Raw genomic sequence first — 24,379 nt, forward strand, 5'->3', positions numbered from 1 at the left:
ATTTGTGTTTGGCTTAACTACCAGAGAAAAGAGCATGGAGACATAAGCCACATTTAGTCTTTTTAGTAGCTTACTTTGATCAAATGTCAGGGTTATGAATAATAGAAATCATGGTTTACTTGGAGAGTTGACTAAATAGTGCAGAGTTACTATGTTATCCCAAAGTAAACAAACATGCCTTTTGTTGTCTTTGTCCTTTCTTTCTACGGATGTAGTTTGAAAGTTTTATATTTTAATGATGTGGATTTCATTACCATTGATGACATCTGATCGACAACTTATGAAAATGAATTGGAAGATTAATTGTCTAGGGGAAAGTCTGGAAAAGACTGGAGAATTTTTCATTAACAGGTGGGTATCCTTTCTGAAGGGAAATTTCCCAGTATCTAGTCATGGGACACTGTGATAGAAACCCACTCCAAGCCTGCTGGAGAGAACAATAGTATTGGAAGAAATTTATGTAAAGTTGGTTTTTCCACATTAGCTTATTCTAAGTTCTGAATGACTTTGTTTGCCTAATCACTGATGAATTTATTCTAACATTGGATTATTGGAGACTCTTACTGTTCTGTTCCTTTCTTTTACTTCCTGATATTTGTGTATTTCATTACTCATAAGTGATTACAACAAAGGATGAAGATTATAACACAGAAGAGATTTATGGCAAGATGGAAGTCTGATGGCCACTTTCAGCTTGATTTTCCTCATTTATAAGAAAAGAATGATAATATTTCTTATTTCATAAGATTATTCTGAGGATTAAAAAAGAGAATATGCATAAAGTACTCAATATAGTGGCTGGTACAAACTAAGATCAACAAATATGAATTGCAAACCATTTTATGTGAATTAGTTTTGTTGATTAAGAGGAAAAAGGGGGTCAAATTATTGGTTGGAGTGAGGCTTAGATTTTATCTCTGTTTCCATGAGTCTCTCCAGAATTAGCTGGTCAGAAATATTATCAACAATGTGTTTATGAACCCACTCAAATAATGGTGCTTCTGAACTTTCTGATCTAAATGCATGAATATTTTAGTTTAAGCGAATTCAACGTGGGATTCTACTCTTCTGGTCTCATTGTATGTGTCAGCTGGGATGGGGATGCAGCTAACAGAAACTGGACTAACAGTGGCTTAAACAAGGAAAATATTTAGAAAGTCACACAACTAGAAGTCTGAAGATTGGTTAATTTAGTGGAACAATGGGACGCAGGGACTTTCATCTTATCACTCTGCTGTCCTCATCACATCAGCCTTATCTCCTGATTGCTAGACAGCTGCCACAGCCTAAATAATTAATCTTGTACTTTCTATGGAAATAGAGTGGAACTCCAGTCAACTATTTCACATGCTTAATATGCGGTGATGGGAGAAAGTTCTCTCATATTCAGAACTAGGAATAGCTATGATTCCTTTGAGCAACTTAAAGATTTTTTAAAAGAGTTATTTATTTATTTGAGAGAGAGAGAGAGCGTGCATGTGAGTGGGGGGAAGGGTAGAGGGAAAGAATTATCAAGGAGACTCCGTGCTGAGCCCTGGCACCGGACTCTGAGCTCATGACCTGAACCAAAATCCAAAGCCAGCTGCTCAAATGACTGAGCCACCCAGGCGTCCCGCCCTCCCAAAATATTTTTTATTTGAGTATAGTTGACACACAATGTCACAATAGTTCAGGTATACAACATCATGATTCAACTTGTAGGTTATGCTATGGTCCTCACAAGTATGGCTTCCATCTGTCACCATACAAGGTTGATTATAATATTATTGACTCTATCCACTTTTCAGCAAATTTGTTTTGGATATGTCTATGCATAACCTTATGGATATGTACCTGTATGTCCTTACGGGTATTTAAATTTTCACTAGACCTTTGTTTTGGATGAAAGAAAACTCACAGCTAAATCTGTGCTTTCCTATAGCACATGACTGGGATCCTACTGTTTCTATAGCAAGACACACCTGAAAGGGACCTGGCTGCCTGGCTGAGGGACAATCTCTCCACAGTAGAAGCCCTGCCGGAGCAGAGGAGCCCTGGTGGGGAATAGTCATTACTAGAGTCTGCTTTCAGCTCTGTCCCTTTCTGGGGGTATGTTCTGTGGTAACTTGTGTATACTTTCTAAGCCATTCATGCAACATTGTACATCTTCAAGTCTTATACATTTTCCTTTCATCCATTGCAATATTAGTGGATGTTTTTCATGAAATGAAAAACATGAAGCCCTTTTGAAGAAGATGCCCTTGCAGGACAGTTAGAGAGAAGCAAGAAAGTTATACTCAAAGTCTTGTCTTCTCTGTGTTAGAAATAAAAGGCTTGTCTTTGCTTTGCATTGTTTGCAGGCTTGAGTGTTGGGAGTAGGGGGAGTCCAACTGATAATACTGTTACTGTATCTAATGTTGAGAAAACAGCATTTTCAAAGCATGTGAAATAGTCACCCCCTCTAATTTTTTAGTATATTAAGCAACAACCCAAAAGCTAATTAAAAAGAAAATAATTATATGGGTTGTAAAGCTTCTCAGAGAAGGAGTCACAATGTAAAAAAAATGATTGAATATCTTTCAGGGGTGATCTGTTAGAAGTTAGTTTGTGCTTTTGCGGTGGGTGATATAGGATATTGTAATATTGTTTAAAGGACAGACAACCCTTCAGTATTGTCCAGTGATTCTCAATGTCTCCTTGTGGGTCTGTTCCCTAGTAAATCATCCATATGTGAGAGCTGTACCCTGAGCAACTTCATAGTCAAACTATTTGTTGACCAGTTCAGGGTATCTGACTAGTGATATGTTCTCAGTGATTTACAACCTTGCTCATTTGGCTGACAAAATATTTTCTCCTGGGCTGAATTGCTGTCTCTATTCACGTTGCCTAAATATGAATTAAATGATCTTTAATTTCTGTGGAAGAATATTGTATTTTGTATATGCTTTGTGTTTTGATACCAATTTGCAAGAAATGCTCTCCTGTGAAATGTGTTTTGCATTGCTGTTTCCATCTTCTTTTCTTTCCCATGAAAGGGCTGTATTTGGTTCCCTTTCTCCCAGTGTTCAGGCTTTTCTGGAGGAAAACTTTTGAGGCAGCTCTCTGATTTAAGAATGCTATTTAACTCAAGAAATGTCCCAAGGAAATGATCGTGTTTCAAGATCCCAAGAGGCCAATTACTCTGGAAAAGTTTCCAGGGGCTTGAGAAGTTCCCCTGAAGTCAGAGATTGTAGCAATCCTGGCTAGTTGTCTATCTAGGACAAGCATCAATCCACACCTTCCTCATACCCATGGGAAGGCAGTGGAGGCTGACTCCAGCTCTTCTCCAGTGGTGGGTCCTAATTCACGTGAGCCAACCTTGAAGCTCAAGCCTCCTTTTCAGGGTCTGGTTTGGGGTGGACATGTGAACTAAGGAAGCTCAATCAGACTGAAGGGAATGGCTTCTATTCTATGATAGGGGCTATAATTGTTCTTTTTTTTTTAATGTGTCATTTTTTTTTTAAAGATTTCATTTATTTGTTTGTGAGAGAGAGTGTGCACAAGCAGGGGTAATGGCAGGCAGAGGGAGAGGGAGAAGCAGGCTCCCCACTAAGCAAAGAGCCTGATGTGGGACTCAATCCTAGGACCCTGGGATCATGACCTGAGCTGACAGCAGATGCTTAACCCAGGTATCTGAGCCATCCAGGTGTCCCTATGTGTCATCTTGAGACAGCTCTGACAAACACAAGAGGAGAGCCTTTTTCTCTTTCAAATGGACATGAGAGAGAGGGCACATTGTTCCGGTTGCTACTGCCATTATCCTGAGACTACAAATGCCACCTCTGTATGAGGACAAAGCTGACATTTAAAAGAGGGGAGAATCCAGGGAATTGCGGAGAAAGAGAGAAAAAGCCTTGGGGATTTAGCCTTGTGAGAAAACAAGTTCCTTAATTGTTTAAATCTGTATGAGTCAGAGTTTCTCTTGCTCTAGCAACATATTTACCCTGTTTCTACTTAGCAGCTACTATGTGCCAGACGCTGTCCTAGGTACTGGCTATGCAGCTGTGAACGATCTGGTCAAAGTGCCTACCCTCATGAAACGTCATTTCTGGTAGCAGAGGGAATACCACGTGAATGTGTACTGTGATGTCAAGTAATCAAGCAGAGTGTGAGATAGGGAGTGTTGTTGGGTGGTCATCGCTCTGGGAGGAGACATGCTATTTGGTCAGGAAAGTGAATAATGTGAGGGAGCCAGCCATTGAAACATTGGAGGATGAAACTTTCCAGACAGGGGGAGCAGCAAATTCAAAAGTCCCGAGCAGGAAAGTGCTTTGTGTGCCTTAGAAAAAAACTGGAGGACCAGTACAGCTGAATGAGATGGAGCTTGGTGGTGAGAGGGAGAGTGGGTCCCTAGAGGCTGCAGAAGGGAATTTCTCATCTAGGCCATGGGAACCTATTGGAAAATACTGAAAATGGGGTTAATTGCAGCTCAAAGCATCCTAATGGTTACAGGGTAAAGTAAGTTGGACCTGAAGATGCAACCTTCAAAGGCCAGCACACTGTGATACCAGGGCTTGCCTTTGAGCCTTTGAAAGGTCATTATACCTACTTAATCTTCAAGGAACTCATCAGATCAAATGATTATTGCTGCATTTCCTTCCTTCCTTCCTTCCTTCCTTCCTTCCTTCCTTCCTTCCTTCCTTCCTTCCTTCCTGTTTCTTTCTTTCTTTAAAAGTGTGGGGCTTGGGGCACCTGGGTGGCTCAGTGGGTTAAAGCCTCTGCCTTCGGCTTGGGTCATGATCCCAGGGTCCTGGGATCGAGCCCTGCATTGGGCTCTCTGCTCAGCAGGAAGCCTGCTTCCTCCTCTCTTCCTACTTCTCTGCCTACTTATGATTTCCATCTGTCAAATAAATAAATAAAATCTTAAAAAAAAAAAGTGTGCTGGGTGTGGTGAAAAATAATGAATACTGTTATGCTGAAAATAAAAAATAAATTTAAAAAAATAAATAAATAAATAAATTATGTCATACAAAAAAAAATAGATTATGGTTAAAAAAAAAAAAAAAAAAGTGTGGGGCTTGAACTCATGACCCTAGGCCTGAGCTGAGATTGAGAATTGGATGCTTAACTGACTGAGACACACAGGCACCACTGTTGCTGCATTTTTGTAGTTCTGAATGAACTATATACATGAGGGAAAAACTATACACACATGGGAATATACATATGATGTTGAGAAAGTGCCTATTTTCCTAAGAATTAAAATATTATTTTATTTTTTTAGATTTTTAAAATTCATTTGAGAGAGAGAGAGGGAGTGAGAGTGAACAAGAGCACGAGCAGAGAGGTGGGTCACAGGGTGAGGGAGAAGCAGACTTCCCGCAGAGCAGGGAGCCTGACCCGGGCTGGATCCCAGGACCCCGGGACCACAATCCGAGACAAAGGCAGACACCCAATCGACTGAGCCACCCAGGCACTCCTTAAATATTATTTTAAATCAGGAATAACTGTCATGTTTATTTTAACACATGCTTTGGCAGGCTCCCTTGAGATGATATCATGTGTTTTTCCTCATTTGACCTATTAATATGGAGAATTATATGAACAGATTTCCTGTTACTGAATCATCCTTGTATTTTGGGAATTAACCCAAGTTGGCTGTAGTATTTGTTTAATATATTGTTGGATTCAATTTGCTAATATTTTCTTTATCATTTTTACATCAGTGTTCATAAGAGAAATAAGATTACATAGCTTTCTTTTCTAGAGCTGTCTTGTTCTGGTTTCAGTATTAGTGCTTTTGTAAAGGAATTGGGATGTTTTTCTTCTTTGTGGGATTGTTTAAATATTAGAATTTTCTTCCCTTGAAGATTTGAAATCATTCAGTTTTTACAGTTAATACAATCTACTCATCTTAATAAATTATTTTTCATATGATGATCCAGTTTTCATCCATAGGCTTGCATAATTGCTTAACAGATATAGTTATACCATGTATTTTTTCTTCTGATTTTTCTCCTTAACCATATTTCAAATGCTTTTCTACATGCTACAGTATTTATAATGATTTTAATTGATAAATATCATTCCATTGTGTGCAGACTACAGCTTTTTAAAAAATTTTTTTATTGTGTTTTGTTAGTCACCATACAATATGTCATTAGCTTTTGACATAGTATTCCAAGATTCATTTTTTACATATAACATCCAGTGCTCCATGCAATACGTGCCCTCCTTAATATGCACCACCAGGCTTACCCATCCCCTAAATCCCTGCCCCTTTAAAACCCTCAGTTTGTTTCTCGGAGTCCACAGTCTCTCATGGTTCATCTCCTCATCCAATTCCCCCCCTTCACTTTTCCTTTCCTTCTCCTAATGTCCTCCATGTTGTTCCTTATGTTCCACAAGTAAGTGAAACCATGTGATAATTGACTTTCTCTCCTTATTTTACTCAGCATAATCTCCTCCGGTCCTGTCCATGTTGAAAAAAAACTTCGGTATTCATCTTTTCTGATGACTGAGTAATATTCCATTGTATATATGGACCACATCTTCTTTATCCATTCCTTTGTTGAAGGGCATCTTGGCTCTCTCCACAGTTTGGCTATTGTGGACATTGCTGCTATGAAATTGGGGTGTATGAGGCCCTTCTTTTCACTACATCTGTATCTTTGGGGTAAATACCCAGTAGTGCAGTTGCTGGGTTATAGAGTAGCTCTATTCTTAATTTTGGGGGGAATCTCTGCACTGTTTTTCAAAGTGGCTGCACCAACTTGCATTCCCACCAACACTGTAAGAGCATTCCCCTTTCTCCACATCCTCTCCAACATTTGTTGTTTCCTGCTTTGTTAATCTTTGCCATTCTAACTGTGTAAGGTGATATCTCAGTGTAGTTTTGATTTGAATTTCCCTGATGGCTAATGATGATGAACATTTTTTCATGTGTCTGCTAGCCATTTGTATGGCTTCATTGGAGAAGTGTCTGTTCATGTCTTGTGTCCATTTTTTGACTTGATTATCTGTTTTTTGGGTGTTGAGTTTGAGAAGTTCTTTATATTTCTTGGATATCAGTCCTTTGTCTGTAGTGTCATTTGCAAATATGGGTTGCCTCTTTGTTTTGTTTGCCATGGGTTGCCTCTTCATTTTGTTGACTGTTTCCTTTGCTGTGCAGAAGCTTTTGATCTTGATGAAGTCCCAGTAGTTCATTTTTGGCCTTGCCTTTGGAGACTGTCTTGAAAGAAGTTGCTGTGGCTAATGACGAAGAGGTTACTGCCTATGTTCTCCTCTAGGATTTTGATGGATTTATGTCTCACGTTGAGGTCTTTCATCCATTTTGAGTTCATCTTTGTGTACGGTGTAAAAGAATGGTTGAGTTTCATTCTTCTATACATAGCTGTGGATGGATCATAATTGAATGCCTTGCTGTCCTGTATGAGTAGAATAGCTCCTATTGCTATTTTTGTAAAGTAATGCTGCAATAAATGCATTTTGCCTAAGTTTTATTCTCATTTTAGAATTTTTTTCCTTAAGACAAATTCCCAGGAATAGAAAGCAGAAAACTTTCTATGACTTTGAGACCTATGGACACAGTGTTTCCCAACAGGTTTGTATGAATTTATGAGGTCTCTAGAACCTTGGTAGTTATTTGCACAGCATCCTTATCAGGATATAATACATATACATATATATGTATACATATACATATATATAATATATATAATATTTTCTGCTATTAGGTATGAAATGGCACCATCAGCATCTAGACTCTGGTCTCAGAGGTGGGAGAGTGAGGAGAACACTTTCCATTAAAAGTTGACACTGAAATTGAAGAGTTGATTTAGTTGCTAATGTTTCCCAGGTGCAGGTGCTGATGTTTCCCAGGTGCAGTTTCCCAGGTGCAGTTAGTCCTCAGCTTTGTCTGGACCCCTGGCCTTGGCTCTTGGCTGCATTGGACTAACCAAAACCAAAGCCCAGAACTTAAATCTTGTCACCTAACATTTTTGTTTTTGGTTTGCTTTTTTGTGTACAGTGTGCCAAACACAGAACCTTAACTTGCATTTGCTTGGTTAGTTACCAACCAGAACACAATTGTTGGGGAACATGAAGACTTCGACAGGCAGATGGAGAAGTACCCTGCCTCTGGTGGCCTCTTTTCAAAGACAAAATCCATTCCATCTTTACCATCTTTCAAACTTGCCAATATAGTAACTATAAACACCAATCATTATCTTCTGAATAGCCTGGTAGCTGGCTCAGTAAGAGGAGAAAAATCTTGGCTCTTTGACCCTGAACTTGTGGTTCTTCTCTAGTTAATCTGTATAAACCGAAACACTACTTTTCACCTCAGCAAAGAAGACCTCTTATTTTTGTGAAATCAAAGTACTTGGTAACCATGACGAATTTCCAATGTCAGTAAACTGTCCCAGGGAGGCTCACGCAGAGTAATCATGCTTGCTTTTTCTTGAGCTGGAATTGTTGCCCATGTATTATCTCCAAGAGGGAGCCTGATCTCACCCTGCCCACCAGGGCTCAAAGGATGATTAACAGAGAGCAGAAGCCAATCAAGATTATTTCTATGGTTTTAAAATTTAGTTTTAAAGTGAGCTAAGGCATGCCAGAAAAATAAAATACTCCTGTTTTCATAGTGGGGAAAGGAAGCAAATGGTAAAGTCTAGAAACTATTTTTCTATTCTTAAGTGAGTATTAAGAGAATGAAGAGGCAGAGAGAAGAGGTGTGTTGTTAGATTATAATTCATTTTGAGTAGCATGCTAAAACTTCATGCTATTCTGAATTTGAAGCATATCAGACTTGCTATTTTTCTCTCTTCCATAAACTCTATGAATATAGGATCATTATTCAATAAATATTTATTGAACATATAGAACATTCTTAGTTGTGTACATGATCCCAGGAATACTAAATCAAACAAGATTTTGCCCCTACCTTCAAGTGGATTGTGTCTAAAGCAGAGGATAAAAGTACATAGACATCAAAATGATGGGGTTAAGTCAAGGTGTAGGAATCCTGAGAAGATAAATGCTTTAGTCCAAATGAGCTCAGTACTAAGCTATGAGCTTCCTTATTTGACTTCTTATCTTTTTCTTTACTACACATCTTGCCGAGGAAATCTCATTCATCCCCTCCTCCACCACCTCTATGTGCAGATGACTCAATTGTTTTCTCTCTTGATTAGACCTTTCTCTGGACTGTAGACCTATGTGTTTACCTATCCATATTTACATATCCACTCAATATGTAAATATGTAAATTTGTATGTGATCAATATTTAATCAATGTAATCAACATGTAAATATGTAAATATATAATATCCACAGTGGATATTTACATATCCACTCAAATGTCTGGCAAGTATTTCAAAATCACAACAAAGTGAACACACTTGACCCCAAATCTACTCCAACAGAGTCCCTTTCTGACTGGCCAATGATACCACCATCTACCAACTCAGAAAATCCAGACACTTGTGCCATCCGAGGTGTCTCACCTCCTTCACACTTTATAGCTAGATCTGGTTGGGTTAACCTCCTAATTATAGATTTCAGTTGCTCTCTCTTCCCTTTTATTCACACTTCCATTGTCTTCATCCACACTCTCAGGATTTCTCCCCTTCGTACCTCAATGGTCTCATGTCTGCTCAGAATCTCTTTTCCCCAGTCTCTCCTTCCTCTTCTTATGACTTACACACTTGACTTCTCTGAATCAGCAAGATCTATTGGAAACTCATATCTAATCACAACATTCCCTTGAATAAAATCCTTCAGTGTCTTCCTTTCAAAACATGCCCCCATTGTTCTCTGAATGGGCCTGACATCTTCTTCCTATGCCCAAATGACTTTTGATTCCCTGGCCCTTTTAAGATCTCTCTAACTTCAGAGCTTTTTCATGTTCTTTCCTCTACCCAGAATGCCCTTTCCTTTCTCTCAACATGTTCACTCCTAAGTCCCTCATGTGCTTAAAAGGATGCTTAATTCCAGGAAGCCTTTCCCTTCTCCAGGTTGCTTCAAGTGTTTTTCCTAACCCACAGTCTATATGCATATTTCTACCATAGCCCTTACTACTGATGAAATTATTGACTTAATTTTCAGCCTATTCCTCTAGACTGAGTTTCTTTTTTTTTTTTTAAAGATTTTATTATCTATTTGACAGAGAGAGAGAGATCACAAGTAGGCAGAGAGGTAGACAGAGAGAGAGGGGGAAGCAGGCTCCCTGCTGAGCAGAGAGCCTGATGCAGGGCTGGATCCCACACCTTGGGATCATGACCTGAATCAAAGGCAGAGGCTTAATCCACTGAGCCACTCGGGTTCCCCAGTTATTTTTCTTTCTTTCTTTCTTTTTTTTTAAGGTTTTATGTATTTATTTGACAGAGAGAGAGAGAGAGATCACAAGTAGGCAGAGAGGCAGGCAGAGAGAGAGGGGGAAGCAGGCTCCCCGCTGAGGAGAGATTCCCAATTCAGGGCTCGATCCCAAGACCCTGGAATCATGACCTGAATCGAAGGCAGAGGCTTAATCCACTGAGCCACCCAGGCGCCCCTAGACTGAGTCCTTCAATAGCAGTAAGTATTATCATATTTTTCACCCCCCCATACCTAGAATGGTGCTCAGAAGATGACTGCAGGGTGAATGTTGTTGAAGAGACAACTGAGATGTCCCCACATTTAAAAATGTGGTTAAGTATTTAGAATTGAGCAAAAAAAATTCTAATCAGTTTTATAGAACTGAGACCAGAACCACTATTGGTTAACTTTTGGAAGCATGGAGGGCAGTAAGAGGCCAAGAAATGGACAAATGCTTCCTGAATAATAATAAAAAAAAAGATGAATTATTGAAATAAGACAGGTAAGACTGATATGTGTACAAATCCTTAGGAAACCAATACCTATGGCAATCCACATGACTCACCAAAAACTCATGTCAAACTAAAAAAATATTGAGAGGCTTATGAAGCCAGTAGATAAGGAGGATATAGAGTATACTGATTTCAGAAAAAATGCCTAAAATGTCTTATTTTACCTTTTTCTGGCAAGATGGTGGATAGGCCCAGCATAGGTGGTGGTCACTAGTGATCATCCAGGGGCTCTGTCCATGGTCCTATCTGTTATTTCCAGTCCTTTCCCTCTTTCCTTGAACCTATTCACGAAGGTGGGGCCATTGACCAGTATTTTTAAAAAGAAATGGATGAAAGAGAAAATACACCACTTGGGTGCTTGGGGTTTAAAGAAGACGTCCTATCTGTGCACATTTGCCCTGTCTTTTTCTTCCCTCCTTGACATTTTGAAACCATAATAAGGTTCTTGGTGGACTCTTTGGATAAGACAAAGGAGCCGTTATGAAAACTTCATTCTCCTTCTTCTCTTATTTAAAAAATATATAAAATTTTTAGCAAAGACGTGATTAAAAACTCAAATACTCTACCAAGAGCTGTCATGAAAAATGGCATTCTTTTGTGCTATCCTACCCTACCTCCCAGTTCAGTATCCTGGAGCAACCATTTTAGCTGTTCCTTTTGTAATCTACTTCTCCATTTCCAAGTCATATGCATATACTGCTATTTCTAGATTTATAACTTTTAGATATTATCTGTGGACTGCTACTATGGTTGATGACGGACCAGGATAAGCCAGGGCATGGTGGTATAACAGAGCCCACACATCACACCAGCTCCCTTTTATTTTCCACATTCTTCAAATGCAGGTACTTATCCTTTTCTGCTCCAGTGTTGCTCCCTCTTCCATACAGCTATGATTTCTAGACTTCAGTTCTCTCTTGCACTGGATCCTTGATTTCTGGATTTGATGTTCTCTTCTTCCTTTATTTCCATGTTTACCTTCTTTGGTAGCTTCCTGAGAAAGGATACATAAGGTCTACACACTTTAGGCAATCTTACATATCTGAATATTTCTTTAGTCCTCTTTTATGCTTGATTGAAAATTGGTGTGGGTACAGAATTTTTGAAGATAAAAATAATTTTCATTAACAGTTTGAAGCCATTTTTTTGTATCACTGTGAAGAAGCTATGGTGAGAACAATATCATATGCTCACCAAATTTCTTTCTTCTTCTTCTTGGGCATTCAGGACAATCTTGTTCCTTAGCCTTATTTACAGTTAGGTCAGGGGCATAAGGCTTAGTTATGGCCAATGGGATGTGGATATAGAGTGATGCACCCTCTGCAGGTTCACATGGTCCTGTAAGATCTTTCTTCCCTTTGCAGACCATCACAAGATGGGTCCTCTGTTCCTTAGTGATTAAAGAACCCTGTCCTCTGCTTCTGCTGACTGTGACTTATTGATTGACTGGTTGAAGTATAGTTGGCCTGTAATGTTATATTAGTTTTAGTATACAACATAGGGATTCAACAGCTCTATACAGACATTATTCAATGCACACCACAATAAGTATAGTCACCAATTGTCATTATGTAATGTTATTACAATAACTGACTATATTCCCTATGCTGTACTTTTCATCTCTGTGACTTATTTATTTTATAACTGGAAGTAGGTACCTCATTTTATTGTGAGTTATTGAGGTTTGGGAGCTATCATTAATTGACCCTGATTAATAAGTAAATCATATGGCTTTTGATTCTAGTTCCTTCTTCTATGACTTGTTTTCCATATGACCTATTTTTCTCTTTCGAAGATTGTTGGGAGGAACAGAACAAGGATGTGACATTTCAACCCATTCCTGAAGGAAGAGTAGGAGTAGGAGTCTGCTGGACAGAAGGAGCAGTCTAAGCTAGAGCATGGGGGTGTAATAGAGTAGAGTGTGTTTGCAGAAGACTGGAAAGTCGGCATAGGAAGTCACTCATTCACACATGCATTCTTTAAATATTTATGGGAGTATCTAGTTGTCAGACGTAAAACTAGGGGATGAAGAGAAAATGGCCCTTATGTATTACTGGTAGAAATAGAAATGGGGTCCCCTGGGTGGCTCAGTTGGTTGAGCTTCTGCTTCTTGATTTCACCTCAGGTCATGATCTCAAGGTCGTGAGATTGAGCCCTCAGGCTCTGTGCTGAGCATGGAGCCTGCTTAAGATTCTCTCTCTCCCCCTCTGCCACTCCCCTACCACTTGCATTCTCTCTCTCTCTCTTGCTCAAAAAAAAAAAAAAAAAAAAAGAAAGATAAAAAAGAATAAAAAGAAAAGAAAAAAGAAAAAGAAATGTAAACAAGTTTTAAAAAATATTTAAATATTGTCAGAGAAATACAACATAGTGGTTCAGGGCATGGGCTCTGGGCACAGTCTGCCTAAATTTAAATTATGACTCTACCACCTTTAGCTGTGTGGCCTTGGGCTAATTACTTAATTCCAGCTTATTCATACGTAAAATGAAGATGGTATCTTATTCACTGTTCTTATGGTAAGGGTTAAAAGAGACAATGAAAGATGAAGTTCTTCATGTGTATTGAGCACAGAGTAATGCTTTAAAAATATTCGCTGTTATTATTAGTATGTTCAGTGTGTGGATGTAGGGCAATGATAGGCTGGAAAGGACCCTTTATAAACGACATCAAGGTTTTTGGGCTGTACACTGTAGATATTAGAGGTTATTTCAATACAGAGATGAAGGAGAGATCCATTTTTAGTGCCTTGTATTCTGCTAGACTTACAGGACTCCATTTCAAGGGAGCAGCGATTTTCCTAAACTCTTGTAAGTCCATTACATGGCTACTCTCTCTCACATGCCTGGGGGCACAGTCACAAGTTCCTCTTCTTATTAAACTGACACTAGCTTCAGAGTTCATCGTTATTTACTAGTTTTTATTCCCCAAGGCTAATGCGAGTCAATGTGAGTCGAATTTCTTCCTTTTATAACATTTCTTAGGCTATTTGTGATTTGATTCACTGCTTGGAGACATTTGAACGCACAGTCATGAAACCAGAGCCTGTTGGGGCTGGAAGGGGCTTTGAAGATGCACTCATCCAAATTCTTTGTTTTCCATATAAAGCTGAGATCCAAAGAGGTGGTGGTGGTTGATCTTCCTAGAGTCAACAATGCTCCTGGCAGTAATTGTTAGTATTTTGGGGGGACAAGTAACCAGGACCCTCCCTTTGCTCTGAGCTTGAAACTAACAGAAAAATGAGACACAGGGATCTGATGCGAGCAGGTAAAAATATTGGCTTTCTTACCGAATGAATTTAAATTAGAGAGTACAACCTGATATGTAGTCAAATGGCCTTAGCTCTGAATATCAAAACATTTGACAGGCGCTGGTGGTTGTTTACCCTACAGACATTCTAGGCCTTTCTCCCTTGCCAGCAGAGCTGGTCTTCTACATGGATGCTGAAAGTACTTCCATTCTCAGACTTCCTTATAGCTAGGACGTGAGTATGTGACCTGATTCTGGCCAAGGGATTAAAGAGGAAATCAGCAGGAAACTCCTCTGAGACGTTTCCTCTCTTAAAATAGAAATGCTTGTGACAGGTGCTTTCCTCTCCTTATTCCTTTTCTTTCTTCTTCTTCTTCTTCTTCTTCTTCTTCTTCTTCTTCTTCTTCTTCTTCTTCTTCTTCTTTTGTTTTGTTTTGGGACACGGGTTGGAGCTGGAGCAGGTCATGAAGGGAGGCATGCCAACATGCTCAGAGGCAACCAGAAAAATGCAAAACACCTGGGTCCTTGAGTAGCCGCACCAATGCCCATCTCCCTGATTCTGGACTTCTTCCTACTTAAACTTATATATGTTTATGACAACTTCAGTGCTTCGTCCTTGGTACTTGCAGCTAGAACCATCCTCACTGATAAATCTACTTGAACTCTGATTCTCCAGGATGTTGAGTCACCAGGCTTGTTTATTCCCCAATCTCAGCAACTGATCTGATAAGAGACTCATGGTGGGAGTGTGGAATACAGAGACAGAAGCCTGAAGTGTTCTATGTACACTCTTCTCTCTTGCCCACTATGGAAAAGTGGGAATGGGAGATAAGCATCCTTCTCCCCAACCAATCCTGAGCATGACCTTGGAAGAAAAAGATTAGGCTGGAATCTCAAAATAAAAGGTCTTGTCATTCTTTAAACTGGAGAATCAGATTCGTAATTTTATGCGATGAACCGAGTTGAATTGAGTGTATGTGTCTGTGGACTCTGACAGTACTTCTAACGCTTCACTCTTCTGGCTCCATCTGCTTTAGGCCTCATCAACCTTCAAGGCAGTTCAGAAAGTAGAGCATTAACAACAGTGTTAGGCATGCCTGAAATATGCATCTTGTTTCCAGAGTGCTGGACACGAACAATGCAAAGAGGGTGAATCTAGTGACTACATCTTGGAGGCACAGTAATTTCATTGTGAAATTTTTTTCTTTAATTTCGCCTAAAGAGGAGAGGATTATTAAAATTATGTCATTGCCCATCAGGCTGTCAGAAAACCCTACTCCTTTTTTTTTTTTTTTTTTTTTTTTTTTAAAGAGAGCTACAGAACAGAAGTGATGGAAGCAAAGAGCTGGCTGCCAATCAAATCTAATTTTCATACTCTCCACATTTCTTTGATGAGATATTTCAAGCTGCAAAAAGGGAAATTGTTTTTCTGCTTCCAAGAAATTGAAGTTAGTCATGAAACCCAACCAAACAGACCAAGTTGCCAAGAAGTGCCACGAAGCATATATATGCCCTGCTTGACCCCTGCATGGAGGGTTCTATTAAAATTGTGAGCGTTGGTGGGGGGTGGGTGGAAGCCACCAGGTTCAATGTCTTGTAGTCAGAAAGATGATAATGGGGGAGGTGGGCCCTGACCCTGCTCCTTGGGCCCAATGCTATCAAGACTGCTTTTTGGGCCGAAAAGTCCACACCCCCATGTGTGGGCCTCATACAGCACTAACTCGAAGCTGGGGGCCTTTCATGAGAACACCAGCACTGGCCCCCTGGGTTCTTATTTAGATATGGGAAAACAATTCTTGTGGGATTGATTGCTCTCCTGGAAATACTTGCTAAATGTTAATGGAGACTGATGAAGTTTTGAGTTGGGGAAAGTGGGCATATGTGATATTTGTTATTCCTCACAATCATTCAGTCTTTTACTCATTCAGGTAAACCTTTCTTGCATATGATGTGCAAGCATTAGGGATGTAAGAGTGAATGGGAGAGTCCTGGAGCATCTACTTAGAGCTGGGAATCTAGCAGGGTTTGGAGGTGAGTCAACAGTACGGATGGGATTTTGGGGGTGTGTGCAGTGGGGAGTGGGAGAGTTTGGGACAGGGAGGTGCCTAGAACGAATCTCAAGAGGTTTCATTTGCAGAGATTGGAAATGCCAGATGAAGTGGGTGGGAAGGAGTCTGGAGAGAGAGAGAGATAAAACAACCGTGAGACACCATGAAGTTGGGAAGTTGGGGCATTTCTGTGACATCCAAATAACGAGGTCATGTAGATAGTGAGGCAATCAACAGATAGTGTTAAGTGTTTCTGTACCTTGTGTGCAGCCTGTTTGAGCTTTACGTTCTGGGACTAGATTGTTTTCTCTCCATGGCTTGTTAACTCAGAATCATGGATTTGAGACTTTTACTTCACTCAGTTCTTAAAGGCTCAAACTACATCTCTAATTCTTGCCCAGCATTTTGCAAAGGTGGGTTACTTGTACCAAGAGACATCCAGGACCCAGGGGCCTTGGCGACAGAGAGAAATGGGTCTTAGGTCAGCCTTAAAAATATTGTTGCTCACGTACCGCAGCTGTCCTGGCTTTGAGATCTTAAATGGTCTTTTCCTTCTCCTCAACCTTTGCCTGTCCAGCTAATCCTTTACGCTGGTGGTTTTCCAACGCCCCCCACCCCACCCCGTCCCAAGCCTATCCTTTCTTATGAAATTCCTCCAGCCCCTTGATCATAGTCGTTTCCCTTCTCTGGACTTGATCATCACCATGGCTTCATCATTCAGTAAATGTCAGGGCAGGCTATCTTCACTTAGGAGAGATTTCTTTCCATAATTTATTTTGAAGTAGGCTCTTCAGTGACGTTAGGTAAGAAAACACTGAGGCTTTCAAATTATGCAATCAGGCTCAGCAGATCAGAAATCTGAAAAAATATACATTTTGGTAAGTCTCACTCTCTATCATTTTTCAATGTACCCCTTACTGCTTTAAACTTTGAAATTTCACGTGCATCATGGACACAGGCTCAGCTGGCTGAGGACTCAGATATTTCTAGAAGATTGAGCTTATGATCCCCTCACTGTAGGTCAAGGTTGTTCCCTGCAACAGCACGATGCTGTGGCTAAAGCAGCTAGATAAAGTAAAGATCGGTCAGAGCCGAATTTGAATTTTAGCTCCATCATTGAGTAACTGGAAGGCCATGGTCAATTTGTTTAACGTGTTTGACCTCAGTTTCTTCATTAGAAAGGGAAGATAATAATAGTTCATAGGATTACTGTTGTGAGAATTAATAGATGTGACATATGAAAAGCGTCTAAGAGCTCAAAAAAATACTCCTTGCCACTGTGCGGCATGTCTCTGGATTGGACCTGGGCTGTCCAATATGGTAACCACTCCATGTAGCTCTCAAGCACTTGAAATGTGGCAAGTTTGAATTGAGATGTGCTGTCAGTTGGTCTCAAAATCTTCATATAAGGAAAAGATACAGGAAGAATATAAAATATTTCATTAATAATGGTTTATATTGATTACATGTTGAAATGTAGAAATTTTGGGTGATATTGGGTTAAGTACGGTCTTATTTCTGGCACTCAACACCCTGGGAGTAATCACTAAAATTAATTTCACCTTCTTTGTATATGTGTTTCGAAGTCTATTTTTTTTAAAGATTTTATTTATTTATTTGACAGAGAGAAATCACAAGTAGACAGAGAGGCAGGCAGAGAGAGAGGAGGAAGCAGGCTCCCTGTTGAGCAGAGAGCCCGATGCGGGGCTCAATCCCAGGACGCTGGGATCATGACCTGAGCCAAAGGCAGAGGCTTAACCCACTGAGCCACTCAGGCGCCCCTCAAAGTCTATGTTTAACAGCCACCTCTGTTTTAGACGCAGGACTTCTAGTGTTTGAGGTTGGGAGCAGAGTACTCACCTGGGTTAGCACAGCAGCCTACCCAGCCAGCATCTTAACTTCAATCTGTCTCCTCACTGTGCCCACAGGATCTTTCTAAAACACAAACTTGGCTCCTATTTTATGTTAGAATTAGGATGAGGGCTTCAGAGTACCTGGCCCGGAGCCCATCTGCTGCTACCGTCCTCATCCCTGTCTCTCTTCATGAACGCACTGTGTGCTCGACCGTGATGACCCCTTCTACCTTTTCAAACTCGCCATACCCTCTTCCATGTCTTCAGTTATTCACTCAACAGTTTTGATCATTAACACTGAGCTGTTCAGTGTTCTAGCACTGGAGAAATACGGTGGGCAAGACAGACAGACATTCTGCCCTCAATTCCGGTGATATGTCTCTGCCTGGAATGTATTTTCTTTCAACACACTGGAGTCACTGCTCCAGAAATCATCTCTTTTGATGCCGTGTAGTCTAAGCTCTCATAGCTTTCCATATCCATTTTTATCATAGCATTTATCCCATTTAATGATAAATCGATTGATTTATTTTTTAAGCCTCTAATTGTTTTAATTCAACTTCTTAACAGTAATACTTAAAAATGAACTTCTTTGTTTTGCTTTCCTGAATGCAGAGTCATTGTTTTTTCATTTAAAAATTTGAGGTATACCCTGGGGAGGGTATGTGCTATGGTGAGTGCTGTGAAGTGTGTAAACCTGGCGATTCACAGTCCTGTACCCCTGGGGATAAAAATATATTATATGATTATAAAAAATAAGAAATAAATTAAAAAATTAAAAAAAATTTGAGGTATAATTGACATAGAACATTGTCTTAGTTTTAGTATACAACATCACGATTTGATATATGTATGGGTTGCAAAATAACTACCACATTAAATTTTGGTAACATCCATCACCACACATAGTTCCACATTTTTTCTCGCGATGAAAACTTTTAACATCTACTCTCTTAGCCACTTTCAAGTATACGATACAGCATTGTGAACGACGGTCACTATGCTGTAGGGTACCTCCCCAGGACTTATTTATCTTATAACTGGAAGTTGTCCTGGTTGACCACCTTCACCTGTTTTGCCCACCCCCTAAATAAAGTGTTGATTTATTTTTTAATCAAACTTTCTATTTTGAGATAATTGTAGATTCATATGCAGTTGTAAGAAATAATACAGAGAAATCTTGTGCACTTTTTTAAAAAAAGATTTATTTATTTATTTATTTGAGAGAGAATGAGTGAGAGAGAGAGCTTGAGAGAGGAGAAGGTCAGAGGGAGATGCAGACTCCCCTAGAAGCTGGGAGCCGGACGCAGGACTCGATCCTGGAAGTCCGGGATCATGACCTGAGCTGAAGGCAGTCGCTTAACCAACTGAGCCACCCAGGCGCCCCTCCTGTGCACCTTTTATTTGGTTTCTCACAATGTGTTTTGTACTTAAAACACAATGGTACAATATCACAGCTGGGGAATTGACATTGATATAGTCAACCGCCATGCTTCCTTCAACCCCGTTGTACTTATTTTGTGAACATGTGTGTATTTAGTTCTCTGTAATTTTGTTACATGTTTTGTTCTTGCATCTACCACCACCCTCAAGAGACAAAACATTTCCAGCATCAGAAAAATCCTACATGTTGACCCTTTATAACCACACCCATTTCCCTCCTTCCCCGAGTCACCTTGACCACTGGCAGCCACTAGTCTGTTCCCCATCTCTATAATTTTGTCATTTCTAGAATGTTACATAACCAGAATTATACAGTATATCGATTTTCAGGATTGGCTGTTTTCACTCAGTGTGATTTTTCCAGAGACCTTTACAAGGGGTCATGTGCTTTTTTCCCGCCAGTGCTGAGCGGTATTCTGCATGATGGGTGTGCCACAGGTCATTTAACTATTTACAGGGTGAAGGACATCTGAGTTGTTTCCAATTTAGGGCTATTATCCATAAAGCTGCTATGAACATTTGCGTACAGGTTTTTGTGTGAAGATAAATTGCCATTTCCCTGGGATAAATGCCCGAGAGTGCAATTTCTGGGTCATATGTACATTGGTTAATTTATCATCTTCACTAGACTATTGCCTGAGGACAGGTCCCCGGGTCCATCTCCATTTTCAACTCACGCACTCACATGTGTGTGACACATGGTAAGACTCACTAACACCGGAAGGCCAGAAAGAAGGAAGAAAGAAAACAGAGAAAGGGAAGCAGGAGGGAAATCTCTCCAGCTGTTGGCTATTCCCCCATGTCTCCCAACATCAGCATTTTTTTTTTTTTTTAATGAGCCCAGTGACCCCAGGGCTGGCCCATGCCTGGCACAGAGTAGTTGCTTTACTAAATATGTGCTGGATTGTGCAGTGAATACTTTCGAGAGGAGAGCAGCTCTCCTCTTTTCTCTCCCGGCACCTTCCCTCCGGCCCAAGCACGGGCACGCAGAGCCACATGTGCGCACTCTGGAGCCGTGATCCTAGGAATCTTTCTCTGGACTAAAGCCAGCAGCAAACAAATGAGGTGCTGTTGCTCCGAAGCTTCGCTAACAACAGCCTTGGCCTTGTCTGTGCAACTGCCTAGGGAATTACAAATGCAGGATTTGGGGACCCAGCAGCTTTGTGGCCTCGTTCCAATGAGAATACAGGACGCACTTGAAATAAAGAATGCTTCTTTGTGACTCATTAAGCTCCTCTCTATTAGGCATGTGTCTGCCATGCCAGGCAAAGCTATGACCTTCAAAAGTGGAAGAGTCAGGCGGAAATAAAAACATTCCACTTCAGTGCCTAAACCATGTGCCCCTTAATCTGAAATAAATCTGTGACAACTGACAGATACTTCTTTTAGACAGTTGTGGAGAAAGGCTTGACTTGTCCTAGTACATCAGACACAGGCTTCATTATTTTTAGTCTCGTTAAAAAAAAAAAAAAGTTACCATAGCAACCACACCATCATCTAGGGCAAATATTATCTCTTTAAGTCAATAAAATGAGGAGCTGTCCCACAAATACCCAGTGCTTTGAAAGGAAGAAATGTCCTTTCAATAAAATTAATTTCTTCCAAGTACTTCACCATTTGTCTTCATTTGTAAACCCAGATTTCCACCCCCCACCCCACCGCAAATAAGGGGTATTAAAAGCAACATACAGCTATGTAAAGTCTAAGGCTGGCCTTCCTTACATCTGTTTGCAGAAAATCACTAATTCTATTAATTCCTTGAAACACATAGCTTCCTTCACGGCTTTTTTTTTTTTTTTTTCATCCACAGGAAGCCTAATGTTGGTTAAGTGACCCTTGGATAGAGCATTGTTTATTCTGAAAAGACAATGTGGAAACACATTATCAAAGCATGCACATCTCTTCTCAATTCTTAAGAGATCATTGTAAGTTACAGAACAAACAGCTTTGCTCCTGTGGGTCCTCACTTAGTACCCGTGGGACAAAGTGGGTTATTTAGTATGCATTGGTTGGCTCAGTTAATTTGACTCTCTTGTTGGCCAGCACTGAAATTGCTTGGGATATTCATGAAGATTTATTCCTATATCGAATATGGGAACTATGATAAAGTGTGTACCCCCAAAGTGTGAGAGTTGGACCTTCAAGACTAAATCTTATGCTCCAGACTTTTTTCCATACTGGAAAATGTGTTGTTAATTTTAGCATCCAATCAAAACACCACAGGCTGGCTGGGGAAGCAAGCTTGTTGCCACCCCATGTCTCCTGGTTTCAGGATGCTGGTGGGGTCTCACAGCCCTCAAAGACTGCCTCCTCTGTTCTCAGGCTCACATTTCCCCCCACATTTAATACCTTTGAAATCAGGATATGCCTAAAAATCAATGATGTGAAGTAATTTCTTATTAACAGCTTTTTATTTCTTGGAGGTACACAATGATGATGGGAAAGAAAGAGAAACATTTGTTGCCTGTTTATCAGGTATCAAGCACTGGGATGAACAATTTATATATGTTATTTTTTTTAAAAAGGATTTTATATATTTATTTGAGAGAGCGTGCAAGAGAGTGACACAAGCGGGTAGAGGGTAGGTAGGGGTAGAGGGAGAGGGAGAAGCAAGCTCCCCACTGAGTGGTGAGCCCAATACAGGCTCAATCCCAGGACCCTGGGATCATGACTTTAGCTGAAGGCAGATGTTTAACCAACTGAGACACCCAGGCGCCTCTTTAGATATTATTTTGTAGAATACTCACAGGAACCCTATGCAGGAGGCATTTTTAGTTTTGTAGAAAGTTAAGACTCAGGGGGTTATGAGTCTTCTCCAAGATCACAAGTTGGCACGTGTCAAAGTCAAGAATTGAACCCTCATCTGGAAGACTTATTGTAGTTTGAATCTTTGGATTCTCCATCTGACTTGCCCTCAGCTGGTTTTGTTCATAAGAGAGTTTGCCAAACTTTAAATTCTGGTGCAAGAGGGGCCTTAGGAATTGTAAGGTCCAACCGCATCATGTTACAGATGGCAACATCGAAGCTGAGAAAAGTGACCTGCCCGTGTCTGTCACAGAGGAAGCTGTGCCACCGACAGTCGCCGTGGCTGAGCAGCGGAGCAAATAGCCAGGCTCTTGTGATGTCTTTGTTGCCTGCACACATTGCCCACTCCTGGGCCCTCCCCGTCTGGGCCTTCCTCCCTGGACTAGGCCTTGGTTGTTCAGTCTCCTCTTCAAGGCACCGACCCTTCTCCTTTTCTGTTGTCATGCTCCCCCAGGCTCCTCCAGGCTCCTTCTGCCCTCTCCTTCCACATCCCTACTGAAGCTCTTTCTTGTGACTCATCCACCATGGGAACAATGAATCCATAAGAAGATGAAAATAGAACAGGATGAAAGAAGATTCTCCAGGGTCTGCACTTGGAGAGACATCACCCACATCTTCATTTAATACCTCAAGAGGGTGACTTCAATGGTGGGAACGTCCATGGGGATGGGAGGGAAGGTGACAGATGCACACACCTGGTGCCAAGATATTCTTTAGGTAGACTTTGACACCACATGCAACCTCTTGCTTGGCCTGTGGAGAGCCAAGTGGCAAGGCATAATGTAAGGATGGCAAAAAAGTAGCATCTATACATCATTCCCCTTTTCTACACCCATGATGAAGCTGATGAGCCATGGCCTCTGCACTGTGACCATTCCGAGGTCTCCTTAATGCAGTGTCCCAGGAAGCACCTTCAACACTTGGTAGTAGAGATGAAACCACATTCTTTACCATGCCCAGTGCTGTCGAAGGCTTTGGAGGGGGGCAGATTGCAAAATAACTGAGCCTCTATTTCACCCAATGGAAAAAGGAGGAAAAAAAATCATTGATTTACAGAAGTGTTATAAGATTGAGAGATAATGTATGTGAAAACACAGCAGAATCCATAGGAGGTGCTTGGTGACTAGAAACTGTCATTCTTAAAGGTTAATGATGATGGGGGTGGGGCAGGTGTGCTGCTTGGTTCTGCATTACAAGGGAATTGGAGGTTGTAGAAGAAAAGTACCCTTGGCTTCTCTTTGTTGTCTTTATCTCATGACATTACAGAGGCAAATATATATGTTTCAGGTCTGATACAAAAGGGCTGAAGAGTTCTCTTCAGAAATACAATTTAGGATGGCAGCTCACCACCAACTGGAGAACTTTAAGCAAGTGAAGAAGAACACACCAGGTAAGCAGTCTGTCCCACAGGACCCCAGTTCTGGTGATGCGACCCACAGGCTCAAGGGCTGGAGAAAGTCCTTTATTCCAAGCCCTGCTCAATTTTCGATAAGACACGTATCATAATCTGATTCTAGAGATGGGTATGTTGATGGTCTAGTGATGGATTCACTGAGGGTTGTTAACACGTTTTGAAAAAAAAATCAAGCCCTGAATGAGTAGCATATATTTACAGAACACTTTTCCTTTGCAAGAAACAGAAAGGTTTTTAATTTCTTTATGTAGTATTTACTTGTGTAATGTGCATCTTAAATGTCTCTGGCTATGTCATTATTTGCTGTGATATATAAACTCCTAAGGGCAGGGACGGTGTCTGGTTCATTTATTTTTTAAAGCACCCAGAATAATACCATGACCAATGAGGTCCTTAATCCATTTGTATGCTACTGTTGCAGATTGGAATATAAACTGTGTCCCATGCTCATAAAGAATACTATTGCATTCTTAGTTCAGATTTTCCAGAACCAGAGTCTAATGAAACATTTCTGTTGGAACAACATTGAATATCATTACATGCAGCCCAAATATATACTTATTGGTTTATTTTAATTCTAAACTGTCAATATCAATTGATTTTCCATTCTAAAAGTCTGCACAGTGTAGAAAATGTGAAAAATGCTGAAAACCATATAGAAGAAATAAAAAGTCCTCTTTAATTCCTGTGCCACAAGAGAATCTCTTTGGACATTTTGGTGTGTGTGTGTGTGTGTGTGTTTTCCT

General features: G+C 40.4%; 1 protein-coding gene across 1 annotated transcript in view; it reads left to right on the forward strand.

Annotated features, from left to right (window-relative positions):
- The first annotated feature begins 277 nt into the window (after nucleotides 1-277).
- Nucleotides 278-24,379, forward strand: part of GPHB5 (glycoprotein hormone subunit beta 5) — a 31,936-nt gene continuing 7,834 nt past the window's right edge. The window contains exons 1-2 of the mRNA XM_082736437.1: nucleotides 278-351; nucleotides 23,507-23,609. The gene's annotated coding sequence lies outside the window, so the exon portion shown is untranslated. The remainder of the gene's footprint in view (nucleotides 352-23,506; nucleotides 23,610-24,379) is intronic.

The sequence above is a fragment of the Mustela nivalis genome, assembly GCF_964662115.1.
Source record: "Mustela nivalis genome assembly, chromosome: 6".
NCBI lineage: Eukaryota > Metazoa > Chordata > Mammalia > Carnivora > Mustelidae > Mustela > Mustela nivalis.